The sequence below is a fragment of the Sorex araneus genome, chromosome 5, assembly GCF_027595985.1.
Source record: "Sorex araneus isolate mSorAra2 chromosome 5, mSorAra2.pri, whole genome shotgun sequence".
NCBI lineage: Eukaryota > Metazoa > Chordata > Mammalia > Eulipotyphla > Soricidae > Sorex > Sorex araneus.
In genome coordinates, this window is record NC_073306.1 from 72,977,561 (window position 1) to 72,998,619 (window position 21,059).

Below are 21,059 nucleotides of genomic sequence, written 5' to 3' on the forward strand. Positions count from 1 at the left end.
GTAGGGGAGGTAATAAGAAGAGGTATAATGGTTCTTGGAAATTGGAACTAAGAAAACAAATGAAGAACAACAGATTTGAGGAAAGCAAAACAAAAATATTCCTCAAAAAGAAAGGTTAAAAAGCTGGAGGAGCAGTCCAGAGGGGAATTAAACAATTAAAAAATTCCAGGACTGAAAGACATCATTTTCAGAATGTAAATACAAAGAGCCTAAACTAAAGCTTTCAGAGTAAAAGAAAGAAAAAGTCAAAGAAAATTCAAGAATCAAACTGTTAATCAGATTTCTTTACAGTAAGTTTAGTGACATTGAAGCAATGCATTTGGAATTCTAAAGGAATGCAGTTAGTCTGTAAAATTCTGCCAAATAAGTCAAGTGGTAAAGTCATAAAAATATTTGATAATATTTACCTCTTATCTGCTCTTTGAGATCTCTGAGCAGAGAGTCTCTTGCCCGCACACCTGGCTGTCTTCCCTGGGTCCCCTCGGAGGGGAGGGGCTCCAGCTTCCCTCCCCACCCTGAGCAGAGCTCCTGGCGGCCAAAGACCACCAGAACCTAACCACAGCCATGCTCAAGGCCGCTCTCCACACGTTCAGATGAGCCTCACGCATGAAGGTGCCTGCAGAGGAACCCAGGTGTGTGTAATCCCATCAAGGGCCAACATCCAGAGACTTAAAAGCCGGCTCCCATATCTCATAACATACCTTTCCCTCTGGGAGAAACTACCATGCTACTGAGAGCTTCCTGCCCACATGGGACAGCCTCCCAAGCTTCCCATGGTGTATCCATATGCCAAAGCCAGTAACCAGCTGAATTTCATTCCCCTGACCCTGTGGATAGTACGAATGTAGAGGTTACTGAGACTGCTCGAGCAACTCAATGATCAACGGGATTTCGTGATTCGTGAATCGTGATCTACTCTTTATAAAGCTACTGGGAAATGTTTCATGGAATGGGAAAATTAGCAATAAAAGAAGAGTAGAAAGGAGACAGGTAAAGGAAAACTTAGGGGATCCAAGATAATAGTTGGAGGTGGAGGAGGATTTGATGATGCTTAAACAGTACTTCTCTTTTATTGCATCAGTGTCGAAGGTGACAGGCAAGCCAGAGTTCTTATGGTGGTCCTGAGTGGCGGGATATCCTCTAGTCCAAAGGAAATCCCTGTAAGCACAACTGAATTGTCTTCTCAGGCCTAACGCAGGTCTGCTTAAAACTTCCCAATTGACTGAGAAATGCAGCCCAGGTGCGCATTTGGTGACACACTTAAGATTCGTCATGTTTAATTTTTGATCATTGTGTATTCAGTAATCATTTATGGCTGCTAAGATTTTTTTGTGGACCCTTCACTCCCCCAACCCCAGTTAGGGTCACAAGCCGCAACTTAAGAAACCTAACAAACCCTTCTGTGAGAACGTGGAGTTACTATATGACAAACTGGAGGGAGAGCACAAGAATGGCGTTCACAGGATATATTTTGAGGCAAGTGTACCTCAAACCTCTTCACCATTCGCTTTGCTATTACCTGAATAAAATGAGGGTTATATTTTTTTTTTTATGGGAAAGCTCCCATAAGGTGCCAACTCACAGAACATTAAAGCATTATGTTATGTAGTATATTATTAACAAATTATATTTAACTGTGTGCTCTGTCATTGTGAGAAGAAATGACAAATGTTCCAAGGTCCCAGTAGTAAAACATTTACTTGAGCAAGCAGAAAGGAATGCACATCTTAAAGAAACCTTCACAAAGTCACAAAATTCAAAATTTCTTTTTTAAAAAGAAAAATACACGTTATTTATTTATTTATTTATTTATTTATTTATTTATTTATTTTGCCAAGGATGGTGTTGGTGCCTAAAAAAAAGCTATAAAATGGTAAAAACTTTATTCCAAACAGCTTCAAGTGATGAAGTATTCACTTAATTTTGTTGTTTGTTTTTCTTGTTTTTCTTTGCAAAATGGTAAGGGGGGGTGAGAGGGAGCAGAGGTACTTTTTTGTTGTTGTTACAAGTTTGTCAGGGGAAAATATTTTGGTTCCTTTCTCCTGATCTGAAAGTGTTGGATCTTCACGTGTTGTTTCGGTTTTGTTTTCTTGATGCATGGGTCTATCTTGTGACTCAATTAAAAAATTAAAAATAAATTCCTTTGATGACTATAAAAGAAATGTAATAACTGGGGGTAGAGCAGTAGCGCAGTGGATAGGGCGTTTGCCTTGCACGAGACAGACTTGGGTTCAGTTCCCAGCATCCCATATGGTCCCCTGAGCACCGCCAGGGATAATTCCTGAATGCAGAGCCAGGAGTAACCCCTGTGCATCACCAGGTGTGACCCAAAAAGAACCCCCCCCAAAAAAAGAAATGTAATACCATAGACCCAATAAAATAATAACAATTAAGTTACTAATTACAGCATATGAGATTAGGTTTATTTTAAATACCCTACCTACCCACAAAATTTGACTTATTTATTTATTTTTGATGTTTATAAAAGTCATTTTATTACTGTCAATTTTGAGACTCATAAATTCAATTATCCTTAGCAAGTTTTCTTTCCCAATTTTCTTTTTATTTTTTAACTTTTTTATTGAATCACTGTGAGGTAAACCCTAACAAAGCTGTTCATGACTGAATTTCAGTCATACAGTATTTCAACACCCATCCCTCCACCAGTGTACATTTCCCAGCACCAGTGTCCCCAGGCTCCCTCCCATCACCCCTATTCCCCACCCCCTGCCTACCTCTATGGCAGACACTTTACTTTTCCTCTCTCTCTCTCTCTCTCTCTCTCTCTCTCTCTCTCTCTCTCTCTCTCTCTCTCTCTCTCTCACACACACACACACACACTCTCTCTCTCTCTCTCTCTCCTCCCTTTTTGGGCATTGTGGTTTACAATATAGATACTGAAAGGTTGTCATATCAAGAATAACCCTTTACTTACTTTTAACACTCAGTTCTTGTTCAGCATGATGATTCCCAGCTATTATTGTCATACTGTATACTGGTCTCTTCTCTATCTTACCTACCCTCAGCTCCACACACACTTTTTAGATCCAACCATTGACCAGTATGATTAACCCGTTTTCCCTGGCCATCGATATTAGTCTTCTACTATATAGACTTTTTGTATACCACAAAGTAATGCAGTCATTCTATACCGGTCCCTCTCCTCCTGACTCATTCACTCAGCATGATACTCTCCATATCCATCCATTTAGAGGAAAATTTCATGACTTCATTTTTCCTAACAGCTGCGTGGTATTCTATTGTGTAGATGTACCATAGTTTCTTTATCCATTCATCTTCTTGGGCACTCAGGTTGTTTCCAGATTCTGGCTATGGTTAATAGTGCTGCAGTGAATATAAGAGTGCAGGTAGTGTTTCTACTGTGTGGTTTTGGGCCCCCAGGGCATATTCCCAGAAGTGATATTGCTGGGTCAAAATGGGAGCTCAATTTGTAGATTTTTTAGAAACGTTCGTATTGTTTTCCAGAAAGACTGGGTTGTTGTGCTGGTGAGAGACATGAATGAACAGAGAGAGAGAGAGACAGCTCAGAATAAGATAGTGAGTTTACAGCAATGAATTCCAGGAGACAGCAGCTCACCAGAGATTTCTCTAGACCTCGTGCCTAGCCAATTTCATGGGGGCAGCTCAGATGGAGCAGATATTCTCTCTCCACCTACTACAAATGAACCCCAGACAGCCACAAACTTCCAGAAAAAAAAACCCAGGTACAAGGGACCAGGGACTGACGACTCCAGGTCACATTGCAGCTGGGATGGACTGTCCCTTCCCATCTCCCTGCCCCTTCAGGGTCCTGGCTGTCATGCCCATGGACTGCCTCCAGGTGCCTTATAAGCCTGTCATTGGCCTTGATCCAAAGACTCCCAAGTGAATCTCAGAATGGATTGGCTCCCTACAGAGATGTCTCCAAACCCCAATCATTTATAATTTTAGAATTCCAGGAGTGCACGGCCACTTTTGCAGCCCCGCAACCTCTCAACATATTCATAATAAGCAATAGAAAATAAATTATCTAGCATCTGCCTGTGGCAGGCAGGCTTGAATGGTTGTAGGAAAATTCAACATAATAATGGTGGGAAGATGTAATAGTGGTGGGATTGCTGTTGAAATAGTGAATGTAATCATTTAATGTGAACAACTTTATAAAATAAAATTTAAAAATTACAAAAAGGGGCTGGAGCAATAGTACAGCAGGTACAGCATATCCCTTGCACGTGGCTAACCCGTATTCAATCCCTGGCATCCCATATGGTCCCCCAAGCACCACCAGGAGCAATTCCTTCCTGAGTACAGAGCCAGGGGTAGCCCCTAAGCATTGCTGGGTGTGACCCAAAAAGCAAAAAAAAAAATTAATTTTTTAAGAAAGATAATGAGTTTAGGGGGCTGGAGCGATAGCACAGCAGGTAGGGCATTTGCCTTGCACACTGCCGACCCGGGTTCGATTCCCAGCATCCCATATGGTCTCCTGAGCACTGCCAGGAGTAATTCCTGAGTGCAGAGCCAGGAGTAACCCTTGTGCATCGCCAGGTGTGACCCAAAAAGCCAAAAAAAAAAGAGTTTATTAGAGGCTCAACGCTGAGAACCCCAAGTCAAAAAAGAAAAAGACTTGGAGCCCCGTCTGCTGAGAGGGTCTCTTTTTTTATTTCCAGGAGTGAGCTATAATCTACAAAAAAGAAAACAATGAAGCGTCTTTCCCAGCCTTCAGGTGCTCTCCCCAAAACAAACAAAAAACATCTGTGTCAGTACCTCTTGCCCATTTGGTGTGATCTTCATGTGTCACCTTCCATGCATTCCCCTAAGTCTGGTGGGCTTCATGTTTTTCCATTCATCTGGTGAGCCTTTATCCTACCTGATTAGGGTCATACAAAGCAAAAAAAACACCCAAAACTCTTCCTCCCTTCTCTGGCTGACCTTGGGTTTGGTTTCAGTGTCTCAGTTCTCATTACAGTTCCATAATTCTCATTGCATACAGTTTCTTATTTGCAATTTCTTATTTGTCATTATAGGACCAGTAAGCATTTCCACCAACAATGAAGGAGAGTCCCTTTCTCCCCACATCCATGCCAACACTGGTTGTTTTGTTCTTTTGGATGTGGGCCAGTCTTGGTGGTGTGAGATAATATCTCATTGTTGTTTTGATCTGCATCTCTCTGATGATTGTGATGAAGAGCATTTTTTCATGTGCCTTTTAGCCATTCGAATCTCTTCTTTGAGAAAGTTTCTGTTCTTCACCCCATTTTCTTATGGGATTGGATGTTTTTTTCTTGTCCTGCCCATAAAATTTTAAATGATGTAAATATATGTTCTAGAACCAAAATATAATCCAAAGATCTCCATCCAGCTCTTTCAAGAGAAGATGCTGAAGTTGAAACAAAAATAGTATATTTCTACTTTCTCATATTTGAAAAGGTTATTTTAAATATCAATTCTTATAGGAAGCCAGATTTATTTCACACTTCTTGAAGTTCTCTTGGGGACTCTTGAGTGTTACCATTTATCCATTCTGCCAGCCTCAAAAATTTGTGGAATTTTATTTTTTAGTACCTGAAAAAAAATTGATTTTACTTTAGACACTATGGTTTACAATACTGTTGATGGTGGGGTTTCTTGCATGCATCATTCCAGATCATTCCGGCAGCACGCTTTCTCAGAGTCCTCTTCCTTCTTACATTATCCCAGTATTCCCTTCCCCCATTCTAATCCTCATCCCCCCATGGTAAGCTTCTTACTGAAAAGTCAGTTCCAAATTTCTGTTGCCTTTGGACATTTGTTATTCTACTGCTCTGTTTCTTTATATCCCGCTTCTGAGAGAGACCATTCTGTATTTGTTCCTCTCCTTCTAACTTCACTCACCATGATACTCTCTAAATACTACCTGAAAATTCTTTACCAAAAAATGTTACTCTCCACGGGCTTGTAGCTGTTTTTTGTTTTCTCATATTCCCATCCAGTAGAAAAAGTGGGGGGGGAAGAACCACGAGTTGCTCTGGTGTGAAAGAGAAACAAGATTGAATAGCTCTGATTGTTCATTCCTTACATTCCTGTTCTATTTTGCCAGGGTGATCCTAGCTAAAGATTGCTCTCTTCATTGATGGAAGATCAGCTCCTTGCAGAATTACAACTCACTTAAAGATTAGGACCTACCTTCTGTTTGTGTGAGAATATGAATTCCAATTGGCAGGAATCTGGTGAGAATTCTGGAATTTTGATGAGGTCACATTACCAGGAGGAAAACATGAATTATTTTTTGCATTTATTTCTATAGATCACTAGAAGAAATGACAGAAGTAGTATATATAGATCATGTATAGATCTATATCTATAGATCATTAGAAGAAATGACAGAAGTATCATGTCAAATGAATTATAAATAAGAGAATTAAAGTACACTAATTTGCTTTGCAATCAATCGTGTTAAAAGGTTGCACATGCCAAATCCAAAACAATTAACACAAACATATGTTAAATTTAATTTTAAGAAATATTCTCCATTGATCTCATTTATTTAATTTTACATCTTAAATTTACAGATGCAGGGGGCTGGAGCGATAGCACAGAGGGTAGGGCGTTTGCCTTGCATGCGGCTGACCCAGGTTCGATTCCCTGCATCCCATATGGTCCCCTAAGCACCGCCAGGGGTAATTCCTGAGTGCACAGCCAGGATTAACCCCTGTGCATTGCCAGGTGTGACCCAAAAAGCAAAAAAAAAAAAAAAAATTTACAGATGCTGTTCAAATGCTGTATTTCTAGTATATAAGAATGCCATGGGCTGGAGCTATAGCACAGAGGTAGTGCGTTTGCCTTGCATGCAGCCAACCTGGGTTCAGTTCCTCCACCCTTCTTGGAGAGCCCGGCAAGCTACCAAGAGCATCTCACCCGCACAGCAGAGCCTGGCAAGCTACCTGTGGCATATTCAGTATGCCAAAAACAGTAACAAGTCTCAAAATGGAGACGTTACTGGTGCCCGCTCGAGCAAATCAATGAGCAACGGGATGACAGTGACAGTGACAGTGAAGAATGCCATACTTGGGGGCTGGAACTGTAGTACAGCAGGTAGGGCGTTTGCCTTGCACATGACCGAACCCAGGTTTGATTCCCAGCATCCCATATGGTCCCCTGAGTATCGGCAGGAGTAATTCCTGAGTGCAGAGCCAAGATCATCAGGTGTGACCCAAAAAGAAGAAGAAAAAAAAAAGAACGCCATACTTGAAGCAATGAGCTAACATTTCAAGTATAAATTGAACCTATATAAAGCATTAAATATTCTCTGCTATGAAAACTACTACACTATGAGTATATATAAACAAAACTAACACAAAGCAATCCTATATTTTGTGGATGTCCCTTGAACTGAGAATGTCCGGCCCCCAACCCAAACCTAGCAAGACACTTAAGTCTCAGATTGTGCATTTACTACTTCCTTTAGGAAACCGGTTCCAATTGTCCCCCAGGCCATTTTGTTTCCTTCATAACTTCCGGCGATACACTCCTCGTAAGGGAGAATGCAGACCATCAAATTAAGTCTATGCCCATTTGGGATGCTGGCAAGCCCAGAAGCGAAGTTTTGTGCCACTTGCTTTTCTGTAAAGTGGATTTTTATAGACAGGCCTCTTTTCCAAACTACCCCTACTTGGAATTTTTTGTTTGTTTGCTTGCTTGTTTTCAATATAAATTAGAGTCTATTGCTAGGACATTAATAAGAAGTCAGGCTTTCCTAGTGAACCATTGTACTGCCACTGCATCCAAAGCAACTTGGAAAAAAAGGGAAGGGAAGCATTTTGTTTAGACAAGACATGTACTCTGGGGGATGCTAGAAATCTGGATATGAGGTCTGTGGGACCTAGTCCTCTGAAGCATGCTATCTTGCATACCCATTTGAGAAATCTTAAAGGGAGGTTTCTGGATGAGTGGGTCTCCTAGGCAGCTCTCATTTCTCCTTTATTGTCCACAAAGTTATTGTTAATCCTTGGCTGTTTTCCTACTGCTGATATCTGGCCAGAAATACAGAACGAATTCCTCCTTCCTTCCTTCCTTCCTTCCTTCCTTCCTTCCTTCCTTCCTTCCTTCCTTCCTTCCTTCCTTCCTTCCTTCCTTCCTTCCTTCCTTCCTTTCCTCCCTCCCTCCCTCCCCCCCTCCCTCCCTCCCTTCCTTCCTTCCTTCCTTCCTTCCTTCCTTCCTTCCTTCCTTCCTTCCTTCCTTCCTTCCTTCCTTCCTTCCTTCCTTCCTTCCTTGCTTCCTTCCTACCTTCCCTTCCTGCCCTCTTTTCTTCCTTTTTTGTGAGGTCATATGAATTTAGGAAACAGGCTTAGAAGAATTTGCTATTAAACCCACTTTTAAACACCATTCCTGCTGGTTTCACCGTGCTTATGGGACTCATCTGAATCTAGAAGCTGTGTATGTACACAGATTCTAGATTTTTTCATTAAAAGCTCTTAATGTTTTTTTTTGGTTTTTTGTTTTTGTTTTTTTAATATCACTGCTGAAACCTCAGAGCTAGTTCCAGGAACAGCTTGATGGTGATGTGACAGAACACTGAATTTGTCAATGTCTTCAAAATATAGTGGCACTTTTACACTTGCCAATCAAAGACTTGAGCTGGAGTGGTCTTTGTAGTTGAAAAACGGTGATGCAGAGACTGGAGAGATAGTAGAGGGTTAAGACACTTGCCTTAAAAAGGTATAGTAGAGATGACATCTGCATTTCCATGTTCATTGCTGCTCTGTTCTCAATAGCCACAATATGGAAAAAACCAGAGTGCCCGAAAACAGATGATTGGCTAAAGAAACTCTGGTATATTTACACAATGGAATACTATGTAGCTGTCAGGAAACATGAAGTCATGAAATTTGCATATAAGTGGATCAACATGGAAAGCATCATGTTGAGTGAAATGAGTCAGAAAGAAAGAGACAGACATAGAAAGATTGCACTCATATGTGGAATATAATGTAACTGAGAAGTACAAGTTGGCAACGATGCAACTTCTGGCAGATATCTCTCTGGACTTAGTTACTAAAATACTAAATTACAGAAACCCAAAACTGAGAGGCCGCTAAGTGTGGTCACTTGACCTCATACCTCTTCATCCTCAGCAATGGAAAACAAATTATCTAATGCTTCCTTTTCAGCAGGTCTGACTTTAGGGGAGAGACTCTCCAAACAATAATAGTGAGTTTTGTTGAAATATTGTATGCAATCAAAATGAAAGTAAAGTGAAATTTATTAGTTACACAGGCCAGGGGGGCTTAGGGTGGGGGGGCTAGGGGCGTGGGGGGGTTTGGGGTGTGAGGGGGCGGGGTGGAGCTATACTGGGATTCTTGGTGGTGGAATATGAGCACTGGTGAAGGGATGGGTATTCGAGCATTGTATAACTGAGATTTAAACCTGAAAACTTTGTAACTTTCCACATGGTGACTCAATAAAAAATTAAAAAAAAAAAGACACTTGCCTTGCGTGTGGCCAACCCTAGTTCCACATATGTTCCCCCAAGAATAGCTGTGGGTCACTCCTGACCACAGAGCCAGGAATAGCCTCAGAGGACTGCTGGGTGTAGCCCACCTCACCCTCCAAATAAATAAATAAATAAATAAATAAAAGAAAAACTGAGGCTTATAGAAATTGAACAACCTACCCAAGGGTTGCCAGCTTGGTCATGAAAAGGCCAGGACTGGAATGTAGACTAGAAGAATTTTCACCTCCCTGTCCTTGCACCATCGCTAATAGGAAATGAGAGAGGAGTATTTACTCAAAGGTGTGACTGTTCCCCATGTGAGAAAGAGAGAGAGGGGGAGAAAGAGAGAGAAGAGAGGGAGAGAGAGAGAGAAAGGGAGAGAGGAGAGAGAGATACCCTTTCAGTGAGCTCTAAATGTCTCGAGTGGAGAACATGCTCATTCTCCTTTATGTATTTAGAATCTTTCTTTTTCATGATGCTTTTCACATCCTACCAGAGAGTTGAATTTAGAAACTGTTTGGAAATGTTATATCCTGGAATTTCAAAATAGACAATAAGCTGTTTGTATGTTAAATCACATGTATCACTTGTCATCCTGTTGTCCGTTGAATTGTTCAAGCAGGCGCCAGTAATGTCTCTATTCGTCCCTGTCACATGCTAGTGTAGCCCAATGGCATCTGCTCCCTCCAGGAACACGAAGAGCATCAAACGGTTCATTCAGGGTCTTGACAAAGAAGTTTGATCATCTCGTAGGTGGGCAGCCATGTGGTCTTTTGACGTCCCATGGAATCCAGTCGGTAACAGCTCTAGTCCAGCGATCATCTCTAAATCACATCTGATTTTTGATGCCTTGGCAAATGAGACAGTGTCCCTGATTCTTGATCGTCGACAGAGGTTGGAACTCTGGATTCCTTCTCTCACTTGCTTGAAACATGATACTCCAAGCACAGCTTTTTCAATTCCTTTTTGGGATACCGGAATAGCATTCTCATCCTGTTTTCATAGGGCCCAGGTCTCTGAGGCATATGTTAGTCAGGAAGAATAGTGGAGTCGAAAAGATGTGCCTAGAGCTGGAGGTTCTTTGTCCTCTTAACCACTTCTTCAATGCTCTTGAGGGTGTTCCATGCTGCTCTCTTCCTCCTGTGTAGTTCAGATGCTGGGTCATTTGTCATGTTGAGTCCTCGACCTAGGTACACATAATAACTGGTGACTTCAGAGATGTTCATTCTATCGAGGGCAAATGGAACATCAGTAACTAGTCTGTTTCTCATGAACATTGTCTTCATGAGATTCAGCTGCAATATAACCTTTCCACACTCACGGTCAAAGTCGGCCAGAATTCGTGCCGCTTGGCTGATATTTGGTGTTATGAGAACGATGTCATCAGCAAAGCGGAGGTGGTGTTGTTGCTGACCGTCTATCTTCACTCCCATTCCTTCCCATTCCAGTCATCACATGATGTTCTGGAGGGTGGCACTAAAGAGTTTCGGTGAAATGGTATCACCCTGACGAACCCCTCTCTTTACGTCGATCATCACTTCTTTGTAGAATGGTGAGATCCTGGTGGTGAATCCATAATAGAGCTCACAGAGGATCCTGATGTACTGAGTTTGAACGCCCTGTTTGGCTAGGGCTTCGATGACCACTTCAGTCTCAACAGAATCAAAGGCCTTATTTAAATCAATGAACGTTAGACAGAGCGGCTTCTTGAACTCTCGTGAAACCTCAATGAGCTTGTTCACCAGGTGGATATGGTCAATTGTGCTGTATCCTTTTTGAAACCTGGCTTGCTCACATGGTTGTCCTTCGTCTAGTGTTCTGCTAATCCTATTCACGATGACTGGAGTGAATAACTTGTAGAAGACAGACAACAGGCAGATAGGGTGATAGTTGCCGATGTCATTGGTCTCCCTTCTTGTACAACAGATGATTCTGCTGGCATTCCATAAGGATGGAACCTTGCATTCAGACAGGTAGCATGTGAAGAGCTGATCCAGTGTAATGACAAGTACTGGCAGGAGATTCTTCAGGTGTTCGGGTCTGACCTTGTCTGGAGTGGGTGCTATACACTTCTTTACTGAAGAAATGGTGTGTTGGATTTTGAAAGGGAGAACGCTGGGAACGACATTCCCATCCTGTGGAATTGAGTATGTGGGCAGGTGAATGTGGCTATCAAAGAGATCCAAGTAGAAGTCATGGATAACCTCTTCCATTGCCCTTCTGGAAGATGCGATATATCCACCAGGATGTCAGAGGGCAGTTATCTTGGTCTTATAGTTGGTGAAGGACAGGTTGGTGTTGTGAATACTTTTCCCAGCTTCTGCCACATCAGCCAACTCTGCTGCTCTTCTTTCTTTGAGGTCTTCCTTTATTGCTTCTTTGCACAGCTTTGTGAGCTTGGACATTAGCTTGGGATTGCCTGAGGCTTGCGCCAGACCACATTGGCGAATGAACTTGAGAATTTCTGAAGACAGGCGACTTTTTGTGGTTCTCTCTCTCTCTCTCTCTCTCTCTCTCTCTCTCTCTCTCTCTCTCTCTGCATTCCTCACACAATCATGGAGGTGCTGAACCAGTCGATCATATTCCTCGTCGATGTTGTCAACAACGGCATCTTCCCATATTGCTGCAGTAGTACTAAAGAGCTCCCAGTTGGTGGTTGTTCTGGGAGTTCTCAAACTTTGCAGCCCTTTCTCCCCATTCTGTGAAACAGAATTTCGCATGAAGGAGACAGTGATCTGATCCCATTTGAAATTTTGGGACAACAGCAACATTGGTAGGGCAAAACTGTCGATTGAATATGATGTGGTCAATTTCATTGTGGAACTGTCCCCAGGGAGACTCCCATGTCCAGTGTTTAGATTCAGCCTCCCGGATCTGCCGTTACCATGCATGGTCTTGGTTAACATGATGAACTCAGACAGTTCCTATTTGTTCCATTCTAGGCTATGGGTCCCAATGTGGAGTTCTTCGGGTGACTTTTAGATCCTATCTTGGCATTAAAATCACTGACAATGACCTTGTAGAAGGTGTGGTCTTTTTTATAGGACTTCTCCCGTCCCATGTAGAACTTCTCAATTTCTTCTTCGTTGTAGTTGGATGTTGGTGTGTAGACAAGATAGAAACTGCTGGCAATGAGCCACATCAATTCAAGCATAAGTATCTGATTCGGATTGTTAGGCATTTGAATGAATTAATGCTCATGGCAAAGTTCGTATTGACAAGGACACAGATACCACCGACACCTCTACTATCGCATGTTCCGAGGAAGAGTTCTTCTCCAGTGTCAAAAACGGCATGATGGGGCCGGAGCGATAGCACAGCGGGTAGGGCGTTTGCCTTGCACGCGGCCGACCCGGGTTCGATCCCCGGCATCCCATATGGTCCCCCAAGCACCGCCAGGAGTAACTCCTGAGTGCAAAGCCAGGAGTAACCCCTGAGCATCGCTGGGTGTGACCCAAAAAGAAAAAAAAAAAAAAACAACAAAAAAAACGGCATGATGTGATCGATGCCTTCTCCTCTCAGTCAATCCAATGACGTTGTGCTTGACCTTCCATCAGGTCCTTGATGGATGTTTCTGATGCCAGTGTACGTACATTAAAAGTGAAAACAGTCATTTTAGTCCTTCTTTGTTTTGGCAGCCTAGTTCGGCCCTGAGATTTTATCAGTCTCTCCTTGTTTGTCCTTCTTAATGCTGCCGTATTGGGGGCTCTCCCAAGGTCAGGGGACTGAGGCCCATTGTTGTTACTTGTATGTTAAATGAGTCACTTAAAATTAACATTCTTCCTACATTTCTCAGAAGTGGTGTAATGGTTATCTCTCCAGAGGATGATTTGTAGAGATTCTTTCCTAAACCTTTATAAATATTAAGTGACCAGACAGACACTCCTGATCAATTTCAGAAGCCAAGTCCTGAATTGGTTAGCACACAGAAGCAATCTGTAACACACATATATTTACACATAATGGGGCACCAAGAAAACAGACATCTAGCTTTGAGTTGGCTGAATATTCAGATTTTTTTTTCCATGAACTTAGGTAGTTTTTTTTCTTATTTGTGTATATGTTGGCTATTCATACAATATGCACTCAAGCATAAGAGAATTGCATCCGTTAAACATCATCTGATCAGACTGTTGTAAAAGGGCAGATTAAGCCCTTTCAGGGATTCAACAAACTGCCAGGGCACCTGTCGTCTGCCCCTTCCCTTATGCCCAAATTCCTCCAGAGGGTACAGAGGAAAAGGGAGGTAGGCCTCCACACTTGACAAAGTGAAAAAATGTGCCAGGGAGGAAATAGATCCTAGAAATGATCTTTAAAAACATTTTGTTGGGGAAGCCAAAGTGATAGTATAGTGGGTAGGGAGCTAGATTCACATGTGATTAACCTGGGTTTGATCCCTGCACCCCAAATTATCCCCTTAGCCTGCCAGGAGTGATCCCCACATATAGAGTCAGGAGTAAGCCTTAAGCACTGCCAGGTGTGACCCAAATTTTTTTTTAAAATATCCTGTTAGGAATTTTAACTTGCCTGTTTACTTCAGTAGTTTACCTAAAGTGAGAGTTTTCACATTAGAAATGAGCCTTCCCTTAAGAGAAAAAGACATGAGCTGGGGTTCCAGCTCAACAGTGGAGAGCATGCTCTCATGTGTCAGGCCTGGATTATGGATCTGATCCCCAGAATTGCAAAAATGAAATAAAAGATATAAGTGTAAGCCAGGTTCACAGAGGAGGGTCATCAGCTTCCTTACACCCCTAACAAGTGTCCAGGGTGAGTCTTGCAGGCTCTGCTGTTCTCTGCCCCTAAGCCTGCAGAGTCAAGGTCCTGTTTGGGTCCCCACTTATTGCCACTGGAAACCCTGCAGGGGCACTGGGCTTAGCCTTTCTGCTGTTGGTTTCTGGAAAAGCCCTCTCCTGAGTTCCTTTTGAAGTGCAGTTGGTTACAGAGAGAGAAGTTGGCAAAGCAGATAGATGCACCATAAGTGTACTCTAGCTTAGGCTGCCCTAAGGCACTTAAATAATGAGGTGACTAGAACAGACCCATTCCAATGGAGCCGAGAAGTGCTTCTTCCCTTTCACCAGATATAAAATTGAGCCAATTACATCAAGAATAGTATTCAGCTGGGTGGATCAGGAGTCAGGGATTCTGCATGGGTGATCACTGGAGAAGAGCGCCCCCTTCTGCCCACTACTGGGACTGCTGTTGTCACTCCACATCAGCACTGAAGGGGTTACTGGCACCCAGATCCAGAGGGACTCCAGTGATATGGTAAAAGACCTCTCACCCAAAGCGAGTTATGGAGATAGGAACAAAGCCATAGTAGTGTATTAAAGAATTTACTGGCCAGCTAGAGAGATAATACAATGGTGAGGCACTAGCACTTGCCTTGTCTATAGCCAGTCTTGGTTTTATATGAACCCCTGCCCATGTGATCCATTAACATAATGCCAGGAATAGTCCTTGAGCACTGCTGGATATATACCTTCATAACCAGATCAAAGAATATACTGGCCAAAAAAACACAGGGGAGAACTTGGGAGTCGGGGGAGGTAGAGCTACTCAACACAGACCTTTCTCTCTCCCCCTCCCTCTCTCTCCCTCCCTCCCTCTCTCTCTTCCTCCCTCCCTCCCTCTCTCCTTCTCTCCCTCCCTCCCTCTCCCTCCCTCCCTCCCTCCCTCCCTCCCTCCCTCCCTCCCTCCCTCCCTCCCTTCCTTCCTTCCTTCCTTCCTTCCTTCCTTCCTTCCTTCCTTCCTTCCTTCCTTCCTTCCTTCCTTCCTTCCTTCCTTCCTTCCTTCCCTCCTTCCCTTTCCTTCCCTCCAATCCTATTTTCTTGTTTTAGGGCCCACCTGTGCTCAGGATTTACTCCTGGCTCTGTGCTTAGGAATCACTCCTGTCAGTGCTCAAGGGACCATAAATAGTGCCAGGATTGAACCTCAGGTTGGCCAAGGGTAAGGCAAGTGCTTTATCTCCTAAACTACCTCACAGTCCTGCCTCTCATCTTGCTTAGATGTCTCCCAAGGGCCTAAGAAAGGCTGAGTTCTTAGGGAAGGAAGGCTGGGTTAGTTATGCCATTGTCCTGTGAAAGGAAAACAGCCTTGGGAACTAGGTGAGAGAGGTGGGGAGCGAGCCAGACAGGAGGGAGTGTAAGACAAAGTGCAGTGCATTTCTGGACATGCCCGACAAAGACGGTTTCCAGGAGACCTTTCATACACAAACCAGAGCAAACAGGCCAGACGTTTTCCATGGGAACTACATTGAACACTTCAAGCACCACTACCTCATTTTTCTCACTTGCTTTGCTGGGGAACCCTGGACAGTTTTCCAGAACTTAAAAGGCAGATTCCTGAAAGTAAATACTCAATGAAATAAATACTCCCAATCTCCTGGCTGGGGAGGCCTCATCTTCTGATCCCCCTCATCTGTCAGTGGCAGGCAACAACTGCTGAAGCCAAGGAACTTCAGCAGTCAGGAGAAAAACTTTGGATAACATCTGCCAAGTCTCAAGACTATTCTGTGACCATGAAGCACAAGTGATCAGCTTTAGCAGGGGGTTGAGAGGCTTCGTTTCTCCTCTTGGAGCAGCCACGACCAAGGTCAAGAGCTTGCGAGGAACTGAGCTTCAAGGGTAGATAGTTGAAGTTTCTTGCTGTGCTGAGCAAAATCTCTGGGCTGGTCATCTCCCCTGCGGGCTTCCTTGGAACTACCACAGTGGGGCTGCTGCCCAGACTAGTGCTTGGTATATTCAGCTTGAGAAAACAGCTCCCTGGACTATATGAAGGAGACTCTGTGAATACGTATCACTGATGGTGGTAAGCTGCAGAGCCATGGGCCCGGGGCTGGAAGATGTGACTGTTTGAACCTACTCCGTGGTGACACTGAGTTGAGTGAGGTATGGGACCAGTAGTCTCAGTGGTGTGTTTCTTTCATGTTCATGGGTGTAGTCGGAGTCAGTTTTGGAAGTATTTGTTAGCAACAGGCACCAGATATTCCTACTTTCCCATTCAGGATGCAATTTGATGGCTTAGAAGGGGGCAATTTGTGATATTTTCTGTCTTGAGACCAAGACAAATGTGACTAAGCAGGAATAATCATCCCCACTCCCCCAATACTGAATACGAAATGACTTTTGTCTAGTTTTTACTGTGGACTTGATATTTCTTAATGAGTTCTACCTCTTTGCTTGTACTTACTGAAATTATTTTCTTCCTGCGATGGTTGATGACAACTTTTGGGTATGATGACAACTTTTAGTCTGTTGAAAGAGCCTGGACTACCAGCCCCACCTTTGAGATCAGTGGAAGCTTAGTGTCTGTCTTCTGAGTCTTCTATTCCCTCTCATCTTTTCCTATAACATCAGTAGCCCTTATTGTGTTGATTTTCAGATCTTACTATTAGCCCAGACCTGTCTGGTGATGTCCAAGCCCTATTTCCAATGGCTTACTGGACATGGATGACCAGGAGGCTCTAAATTCAACATATCAGACAACTCATCCCTGGTTTGATGTCCCTAAGACCGCCTGAGTTGGAAGAATTCATAAGCTAGAAAAGCTGCTATAGTCCTATAAATTATTATTATTATTATTATTATTATTATTATTATTATTATTATTTTGCTTTTTGGGCCACACCCAGTGATGCACAGGGTTACTCCTGGCTCATGCACTCAGGAATCACTCCTGGTGGTGCTCAGGGGACCATATGGGATGCTGGGAATCGAACCTGGGTCGGTCACATACAAGGCAAATGCCCTACCCACTGTGCTATCGCTCCAGCCCCTAATCCTATAAATTATTACACCAAAATGACCTGTGTTAAAATCTCAAAGAGAATGAACATAGGATAAACCCAAATGTACAGAAGCCAGCCCAAACTTCCACGCATCCTCTTTCAATGGAGTCTTGACAACACGAAAGACATGCTGCCCACCATGGAAACTCCTCCCAGCTCTGGTGTCCAGAATTTTATTGGGAGCCAGGCAGGGACCACCCCAATCACTGATGTCAGCTGCTCAGAGGCCAGTACCCACTGGAGCAAAAAAACAGCATTCCCTTTAATTCACCTGGTGAAGATAAACTGGTTACAAGGGCACATACAGGAACCTGTCTATCAGACAAAATATTGCAAAGACTCAGAGGTTATTTCCCCAGATTAGTCCCAAAAAAACATGTTTCTTGGGAGCAATGTGTAGGCAATCTGAGTTAACCCTTTCTTGCAGGATTCCCTAAAGATACTCTTCCTTATACTCATCATTTTACCTGTATCAAGCCAGATATAAGCCTGGGTTGATCATTTCATCCCAAGCAAGCCAGTCCCATTTCCTTGTCAATGCCTCCCCTCCTCTCAGTCACTTCTCACGTAGGTCTCTGAAACCGGGTCTCCTAGTTTAGTTTCCTGCCAGCCATTCTCCATATTGCTCCCATCTGGGAGTTAGAATTGTGATAAATGCTATGACAGAAGTGTGCACAATTAAGGCATTTGTGTTACATGCCTTAATAGAGGAAGGAAGGCTCGTGGCGTAGTGACGAGAAGCAACAGTCTCGTGTCTCACTTCTGGCTGAATGACTCAATAGCATCACCAAACCTGTAAATTCAAGATGCATGTATCTGAGACCCTTTGGGGACAGTTCCCAACAGATCTGGTTCCCTCCAGGCTACACTGTCCAGGCAGAACTATGTTTCCCTAAGGTCACGATGGTGTAATAATTCTGGCCGTGTACTTGGCCTGGAATGTTTGCTCCTCAGTATTCAGCTCCAGCACCATATGAACCTCTGCACCCCAGTCCAAAGGTGCTGCCCTTCCCATTCTCTGCATTCTGACTTCTCTATCAAAATGCTTGTCCCTTGTCTCATGTTGCTCACTTAATCCCTCAGTATATTAAGGTGGTTTTTCGTTTGTCTTGGGCTTAGGGGCCATATCCAGCAGTACTCAGGAGCTATTCCTGGCTCTGTGCTCAGGAATGACCCTTGGTAGTGATCAGGGGAACATATACTACATTGGGAGGGAAGTGAGGTCTTCGGCTTGCAGAGCAAATGACTTATCCCCTCCCTCCAGCCCCCGTGAACTTCAATTTTACAACCTCAGAACCTAGCATTGATTTTTTTTGGGGCTTTTTTTGGGTCATACTCGGCAATGCTCAGGAGTTACTCCTGGCTCTGCACTCAGAATTACTCCTGGCAGTGCTCGGGGGACCATATGGGATGCTGGGGATCGAAGCTGGTTTATCCGCATGTAAGGCAAATGCCCTACCTGTTGTGCTTTTGCTCCCACCCTTGAATTTCTAAGTTACTCATTATTTAAGGAATAAGAAACTTCAATTGAGAGCAGAGTTTAGTGCCTACTTATACAATCAAGGAAAGGTGTAAGCTATAGATGCAAGATGTAAGAACATTTAGCATTGTAGGAAAAGATATTAATGATTAAAAAATGTCCCCAAATAGTGTTTGCTACCATATATTAATTCTGTGACATTGGGAAAGGTTTATTTCCTGGGCTTAAGAATCTTTATTTGTAGAATGAATATAACTGTAGCTCCTGCCTAGAGACCTGTTAGGAAAAGTGAAAAATTGCTTCCTTTGGCTTAGTGTGGTGTTTTGCACCCAGCAAGAGCTAATGCATTTTACATTGTGATTTCCAATTTGACAGGTCTCTGGTCTCCAAATACCAGTTTGTGTTATGACTAAGTCTGAAGGCAAACTGGGGATGCCCAACGAATAATCAGAATATTATAAATAGGGAAATATGAAAGGAACTTTGAAGGTGAATGTGGTATCATTCACAGAGGGGAGGTAAGCTACATTCTGATGTCAGCATATTAGAAACTAATGATTAATATTTTTTTTTTTGCTTTTTTTGGGTCACACCTGGAGATGCACAGGGGTTACTCCTGGCTCTGCACTTAGGAATTACTCCTGGCAGTGCTCAGGGGACCATATGGGATGCTGGGAATTGAACCTGGGTCAGCCACGCCCTACCCGCTGTGCTATCACTCCAGTCCCTAATGATTAATATTTTTAAGACCACTTTTTTTCCATTTCTACTTTAATGCAATAAATGCGCTCCTAAAAGCCAGCGTGTGCATAACTATACAATAGCTGCCATGAAAAAGGGGAAATGGGGTATGTCACAGCACTTGATATAAACAGAATTAATACTTTTATATAGACAAAGCGCATAAGAACACATAAAACTGTATGATTCCTGAGCTTGAGAGAGACTGCAGAAGTGGATGCTGGAAGGTTGCAGCTTCTAAATTATTGGAAAGGAGCAGTTACAAAGGCAAATCTGCTGACAGGGATAGGTACTGCTTACACACACCTGGTTCACTGAGGAGCTGGTAGATAGTGAAGATGCTTGAGATGTTTTGAATGTTACTAGTTTATTTCAGCTGGTTTTGTTTTCATTTGTTAATAATTTCCCTGGACCTTTATCTTTGCTTTAAATAATCATACCTCAGAAATAAAGGACTGAGGTGATTTTTAAGTGCTTGTTAAAATTTTCCATGGTGGGGCCGGACATGCAGCACAGAGGGTAGGACGTTTGTCTTACATGCAACCAACCCAGGTTCGATCCCTGGCGTCCCATATGGTCTCACAAGCACCGCCAGGAATGCTTCCTGAGCCAGGACTTAAGCCCTGAGCATCACTGGGTGTGACTTCATCCCTCCACTCCCCTTTTTACCCCATGGTTTCCTTAAGATTCAAGAGTTGGATTGTTTGGGGGCCAAACCTGGCAATGGTCAGGGGCTATTTGTGGCTCTGTACTCAGGAATCACTCCAGTGCTGCTCAGATGATCAGACTGGAATGCTGGGGATTGACCAGGGTTGGACACGTGCAAGGCAAGTGCTATACTTTTGTACCATTGCTCCAGCCCCCAAGTTGGCTCTTTTAGGGGCCAGAGAGAACAGGTAGGACAAATGCCTTGCATGAGGCCAGATGTCTCTCTAAAGACTTGTGACTTGCAGCTCCCTGATAAAGAGCTCAAAGATCATTCTGGTGGGGTTCTGGGGATCAGGGATCACTTGTGATGGGGCTCAGGAAACTATGCAGGGTACCAGGGAACTGAATCCAGGTTGGGCGTGTGCAAGGCAAGCTTCCTGATCACTGTACTGTCTTCAGCCCCCCAATTTCCTTGAAAAGTTTGAGAATTCTGATCTATTTAGTCCACTCATGCCAATAATGTTACTTGTTTCATATTTTTTCATTAACAAATGTTTGCTATGTGCTGAAGAAAATCACACCAGGTAAAAATGTTTCTGAAACTAAGTATGAGAATACCACGGATCCTAACCAGGATCATGATGTTTCACCAGCATTTTACAAAAGGTTCTGAACCCTTTGAAATCAATTGCTAAAAAATCTTATTCCCAACCACTCAAGTTTTCATATAAATCAAATAACCACTAGGTCCACTCCACTTTCACATTCATCCTTTAAAAACACACTTTTAGAAGTGATTAGAATAACCTATTTTTTCATCCCTATAACAAATCTTTGCAGATGCTTTTACTAAAATAATAACAAACAAATGTTCTTGTGAGGGGCGGTAATTCTACTGCTTTGCAGGCTAATATTTTGAAGAAACAACAACAAAG